Source organism: Cebus imitator, unplaced genomic scaffold (assembly GCF_001604975.1).
Source record: "Cebus imitator isolate Cc_AM_T3 unplaced genomic scaffold, Cebus_imitator-1.0 Scaffold134, whole genome shotgun sequence".
NCBI lineage: Eukaryota > Metazoa > Chordata > Mammalia > Primates > Cebidae > Cebus > Cebus imitator.
This window is the reverse complement of record NW_016107449.1, coordinates 2,743,028-2,749,605: the sequence shown is the minus strand read 5'-3', so window position 1 is coordinate 2,749,605 and position 6,578 is coordinate 2,743,028.

Here is a 6,578-nt window from a genome sequence, read left to right as displayed (position 1 = left end):
CACACCAAAACTCAAAACTGAAAATAATGTTATGGTTAACCTAGTCTGTGCGTGTGCTGTGTGAGTGTGAACTCGTGTGCGTGCCCACTCCCTTCTACTGTTGCTCCTTCTGTTTTTGCTCCTGGTTGAAAATTTGGTACCATAAATTATTTCAGGAGCGAGCCTGGAGGGCCGCGGGAGGATGGGGCGCTACCCTCCCAAGGAGGGAACTTTGCAAGCCCCCACCTCCACCCCAGCCCTATTGGTGGCCGGGGCCAGGGACACTAGACAGCGCTCGGCGGGGGCTTCCGCAGTGACGGGGCGCCCCCTGTCGGCCCGCGGGACCGACGCGAGTCCTCACTCCCCCCTGCGCTCCCAGCCCTGCCCCTCCAGCGCCCGAGCACCTGCTCCCGCCTCTCCCAGTCGCTCCGAAAACGCAACGCGGGAGGGGGCACTCGGCCTTTTTGGACCCCCAACCCCTAAGTTCTGCGCAAACCCTAGCCTGCTTCCTGCACCCTGGTGAGGCTCTGGGAGGGAGCTCCGGTAGGGTCGGGCTGGGTGACGCCGCCTGGAGCCTCGGAGCAGCCGCTCCCGCACCCTCCCTGCGCCCCGCTTTAAGGAAGGCGAGCTGCGTCTGCGGTGCGCTTTACGCAGCGGGGAGCCGGACACCCACGGGCTGCGAGGAAAGGAGGGGCGTTCAGGCAGGCTGGGGTCCGCGTGCCCTTCCAGCTCAGCGCTCTTTGGAGCTCCTCCTTCCCTGAGCTCCGATTTCTAAAGGGTTATCCAGAGTTCTGGCTCACGCTTGAATGCTGAAAATTGCTCCCGGAGTTTCTCTCCAGGAAAAAGTTCGCGGGGAACTCGGGCTGCAGACGTCTCGCCCGATTCCTCTTTAGTCTACCTTCACATAGGGCTGAGACCTACAAAGCCCTTTCCTTTCCATTTTGTTAGGTCACCGCCGGCTTCTACAGTAAAACTGCTTTGTAACTGGGGTCTGTGCTTGGGGTTAGCACGCTATTTTTATTCTGGATATTGCCTCAGTGGCAAACTCATGAGACTTAAGTTCAAATCCAGGCCTCCTCTGCACTCCCTGGGAAGAAAACACCCAGGCCATCCAGATTTTCTAAGCCTTCACCTTGCTGGAACAATCCTGCGTTCCCCTAGCAAAATTCCTCCCTAGAACTCTCTTTGTCACATGAAACTAACCAGTGCAGAAGGGGCATCACTGAACAGAACTCAATTTTCCTAAGTGAGAACTCGTGAAATACCTAAGGAGAAAAACAATAAAAGCCCCATTGGACTGATCAATACTCCGATTCCTAAAATCTTTCAGAGAATAAATGCCCAGGTAAAGCCTTGCTCCAAGTTCCCCAATGAATTTAGGGCAACATAAGCCAGATATGTAGGCGACATGAAGGCAGAGGGGATGGAAAAGTGACAACAGAGTCTTGGAAAAATATACATTTTTACTTTCTTATAAGCTTTTTAACTGAAAAAATATCAAATGTTCAAACGCCCCTTATTCATTCTCTGGATGACTCTCAAGGCTCAATGAAGAAAAGGCATATCATGTATCAAAGTTAAATAACTTTCTGTGGGTGGGTTGTTATTTCTGAAATGTATTGTAAAATCAGATCATCAAAATTTGTCTAGTTGGTACTGAGCACACCTTCAAACACTTATGTTGGCTTTCATAGTTCTTGGATGGTCAAAACACCAGTTGTTTATGGAGAGGGCAATTGAAAAGGTGATTAGCTAAGAACATGTTATCAGAGGTTATTTATGTAAAATAGTAAAGATTCAGCATGTTGCAGTCTTCAGCAAAAGTTCAAGAAAATGCTGAGAAAGGGGGAGACAAGGTGCAACATTTTTAAGTTTAATACTCTGTGCACCTGTGTGTAATCTACTCTCCACCGGCAAGATCCACAGGAAAAGATGAAACATACATTTTTTAAATGACAAAATAAAATGTTAGTAACCTTGATTATGTGTGGGTGGTTGGCATTATATCTTCAGTCTACATTTTTTGTAGTATGGGTTGTATCATTTTATATCATTACTTTATTATTACATTTTCTTTTACTATCTTATAGTGAAATATGTAATAAGGATGTTGGATCTGATGTTAAGGAAACTTTGGCAAAACAACTTGTACAAACATCCATTCAGTTCTATCCTTGAAAGGAGATCAGAGAAGCCACCATCCAAACTGACGACTGACTGGTTTGAGTTCTGAAAAGCAAATCAGTACTATTTTGTCTTACCGGTATCAGGGGATGAACTGTGATCTTCCCTCCATTGAGAGAGGAAGAGAAGAAATATTCCTGTCAACCACAGGTATAGACTTATCAGGGTGGTCGCTGTGCATTGTTTAGGGGAAGGAGACGGACTCTGTCCTCTGGCTGGGGTGACGTTGAGATGGATCTGGCACACAGGTCTCTTGCTTTATGCATGTAGAATTTGACCGTTGTGCAGAAGGTAGGGTTTAAGTTATGGATTCACCATCTTTATGGGATTTTTCAGTGGATGGATTGAGCAATTGAGAATTCCGCTCCCATCTGTGCATAGGTCTGCAAAGAAAGCCACTGCTCTGCCCATTCCGGGCCATGGTTTGACAAATATTTCTGGTGTATACTTGACATTCTGTTCACCATTCTTGCGTTTTTAGCACACTTCTGGTATGTGGGACTATTATAGCAGGTAATTAAAATAATTGAAAGAGATAAAAATAAAAAGTGACAACTTTTAGTAGCAATAACAACATGCCAAGGTGAGTGAGAATAAACTCCCCTTTGAGCGATGCTTAAATTAGATGCATCTGCAGTTGTGGCCGTGGGAGCTATTTCATACATTTGGATGTTATTCTTGGGAGAAATGTCAGTTATTCCTGCCAAACAGGCAAGCAGTAAGCTTTATGAAGGACAGAAATCAAGGAGCGTCAGTCACAGACTACCTGGAGGAAACAACCCCAAGCATTCTTTCTTAGGAACCCTCTGTGTCATACAGGGAGGTAATTTAGAAGTGAGACCATTAGGTCTATGAGCTGCTGATGACTTAGTTGGATAAACAAATGCGCTTTCATTAAGTACGAAACAATGAAGCATATGAGAGACACGGAGATCAGAAAGAAGCCGGTAGGTACTGGGTTTCCTGGCTGATGCTTAGGAAGCAGTTGTTTGCTTCTCATTTCCATCTCAAATGATACACAGGCTCTGAATCAACGCAAAACAGCTATATATAACTTGCTCTAATATTAAGCAATGACAAGGATGGGGAGTGTATATGTTTTGGATTCATTCAGCAAATATTTAATGAGCACTTACTATATTCCAGATGGTGGGCAAATAGGGAAAGCCATAGGCTTCCAGAGAATGTCTGTTTTCCTCTTTTACTTCCTCATTTTCCCCTTTTCCACAGGTCCCAGCCTCCTTACTTTCAAGTCTTCTTCCAATCATGACCTTGGAATGTGCTAAAATTCTATTCCAAAGGGAAAATTATACATTTCACCTTTCTAAATTAGTCTAGCTACTGGCAGAGATGGACTAAAGCCCAAGGTGAGGTGCCTGTTTTGACCCAGAATCAATAGAAAAACCAACGGTTCAGCTGTAGGTAGACTAGCATCCCTGTGATAGCCCGATTCTGTCCTGTCGCCATTGACAATTCCTCTGCAATATTAGTTTCCTATCAAAGGGATGCTAGGGGTTTCTGGCTTCCAGGAGGAAGAAGGATGAAGGCGGCAAGAGGTGATGCTGCACGTGGTGGATGCTGCTTGGCATCCTTGTCCTGGCTTGCACATAACTCCTAAAGTTTTGTAATACACCCTTCTGTATTATTCAGCTCTTTGTTAATTTTGCTTCAAAAGTAATTCCAGAGGAAGGATTGCGGAGCTCTCTGCAAAAAGGAAAGCTTCGGGGAGGGGGTACCCTATGACAGCCACAGTGACCCACTAGGACTGGGTGAGTTAACCAGGCCAGTGATGGCCCCTCATACCCTTTGTGCATAGGAATCCCCTGGCGATATTATTAAAATGCAGATTCTGATTCCGCAGGTCCAGGGAAGGGCTGGAGGTTTTGCATTCCTAACAAGCTTCCAAAGGATGCTGACGCTGTCAGTCTGGTCCACGGACCACAAGTGGAATGGCACAGCTTTAGGGACCTGTTTCTCTCGTGCATCCTGCAGCCTATCCCTAGCTGGGTGGTGATACGTGACTTGATAAAATGAGAAGTGCAGGTTCCTTTTCAACTTCTGCCGGTTCCCTAGCGCGTCTATGTCCCTCCCCTCTCAGCTGCCACAGCCACAACGACTCTTCTCGCAGCCACAGTCCATGGTCACCAGCCCACAGAAGTCAGACCTGTCTGTATAGCCCAAGCAGCGTAGCCATCTTCCCGCAAAGCAGAGCTGTCCACCCCCCATACCCCCTACTGTGCATTGTTAGCTCACCCCACACTCCCCCTCCTAGGCTGTGTTTTCCGGAGACAGGGACCTCCCTGGTTGCCTGGGTAGGAAAGGGGACCCGTGGCAATGATCAGTTTGCAATGTGGAAACAGTCATTTTTCAAGTATATAAAAAAGCCAGACCGAGTAGTGTCAGCTGCAATCTCACTGCATCAGCAAACACTCACCAAGACTCTTTTAAATGTTTTCCTTAAGGAAGAGGCCCCAGAGAACGCAGGCTGATTGCACCCTGTTGCCCACCTCTGGGGCTGGGCTGGCCCTGAAGGCTATGCAGGACTTCCCAGTCAAAAGAAAAAAGGCATAGGACTAACCTCTCCCAAACATCCCCTGAACCTCTTCCTTGATCCCAATATGCACTTCAGAAACAAAATAGAAAGATCAAAAAGACGGGAAAGTGAGGAAGAAATTCCTGCTTATTGAGTTTCAAATGAGGTTTTCATGGTCCTCCTGGAAAAGACCTGAGTCTCTGGTGAAGGCAACTGGGAATTGGATTTTTCTTCCACAAAATACAGACTGACGTTGACTTGGTGCTCCCTATCAATGCATGAGAATATAACATTATTAGGAAAAATTAAAACTGAGTCCATAGACATCACAGTTAACCCCTTTGTTAAGAAATGCAACTGTTCTCCTTAGCATATCACCCAATTTTTTTCCAATGTATATAACAGAAAATGCTCAGAAATTAAAATTTGAGTCTCAAAGATGGAAGAAGTTTTGAAATTGGGCCATTCCCTTAATACGTATTTAATTTGCAATATACATTCATAATTAGTGATAAGATAATTTTTTCCTTTGAGGGAATTTAAATGAAGTGTTCATTCTGGAAAGGTTCCTTTCTTTCACATATGAACTACTAAAAGAGAGGGAAAATATTTCTTTCTGTGGGCAAATTAAAAAAAAATTCCTACCATATTTATAGATGCACATAAATAATTAATGTAGAAACACGAAACAATTTAGACCAAGAATTAATCAATGTGTGCTTTTAAGGCAGTGTGGATTGGGAATAATAAAACTGGTAAAAAATTATATTAAGCTATTATAACTGTATATAAAACAACTAATTTTCAGTTGTCTTTTCCACACCTGGCTACTGAATCACCCCATAGGCTGCCTGTGTTAGTCTAAAAGGTTGGACTATGTGATGCTGTCTGTGGATGAATTGTACTATGTTATATGAAAAATTACGATGTAAGTAACGTGATAATCTCTGGAGGACCTGCATGAATAAGTCTACACCTTTCAAAAGTTTGGGAGTTTAGATGTGCCCTTTAAGTGTGAAATCTGGTAAATTCATTCTTTTGATTCTTCATAATAAAGTGCTAAGTAGATGCCAATGTTGAGAAACACGGGTCAGGGTCCCTTGGGGCGGGGGCTCTGCCCCGACACCCACTCTCAGCATTCTCATACCTAGGTAGAAAATGAAAAGAGGCTGCTTTGTGTCTACTCCCCTGTTTTCTTTTATTCTTTTCTCCTTCTTAACATATTATTTAGAAATACAGAATTCTTTCCTCATGTACATTACCCAAGAGTTTCCTCTACCTACCCCTCCGCCAAATCACTGAGCCTTTAAAGAATAAAGAGATGTCAGGTTAGGGGCTAATGTTTTCTTCAGACTTGATAATTCATGCAGGCCTTTTACATGAAGGAGCTCATTTTGTTTCTGGGAAAACTGGGGTGAGAAACATTGATGCCTCACCCAACCCTTCTGATCACAACCTAGGCCCTCTGACCCAAATATTGACCTGTTTTCATTTTATAATTTTCTCTTTTTTCCCAAAAGGCATTCCTTTAGTGAGATGAAGAAGTTGTCAGAAACCTGGGAGAAAAGAAAATACTCAGAGGTAACATTTCCAGGTTACTGGAATAATGTGCATTTGTACATGTGTGTATGCATATATGTGTGTGTGTGTGTGTGTTTACAACATACTCAACATCTTAATGCTAGTGAAATATAGTTAAATAAACAATAACCCAATTTTATTACAGAGTATCATCTAGCTATTACAAGCAGTGATATCTCTATGAAATAATATAAAAAGTATGATGATTTTATAATAAAGAGCTTAATAGTTGCAGGAAATGAGTAATTTGATTCAATTTTTATAAGAATAAACCCTTACTATGTCACTGCATGGAAAAGAT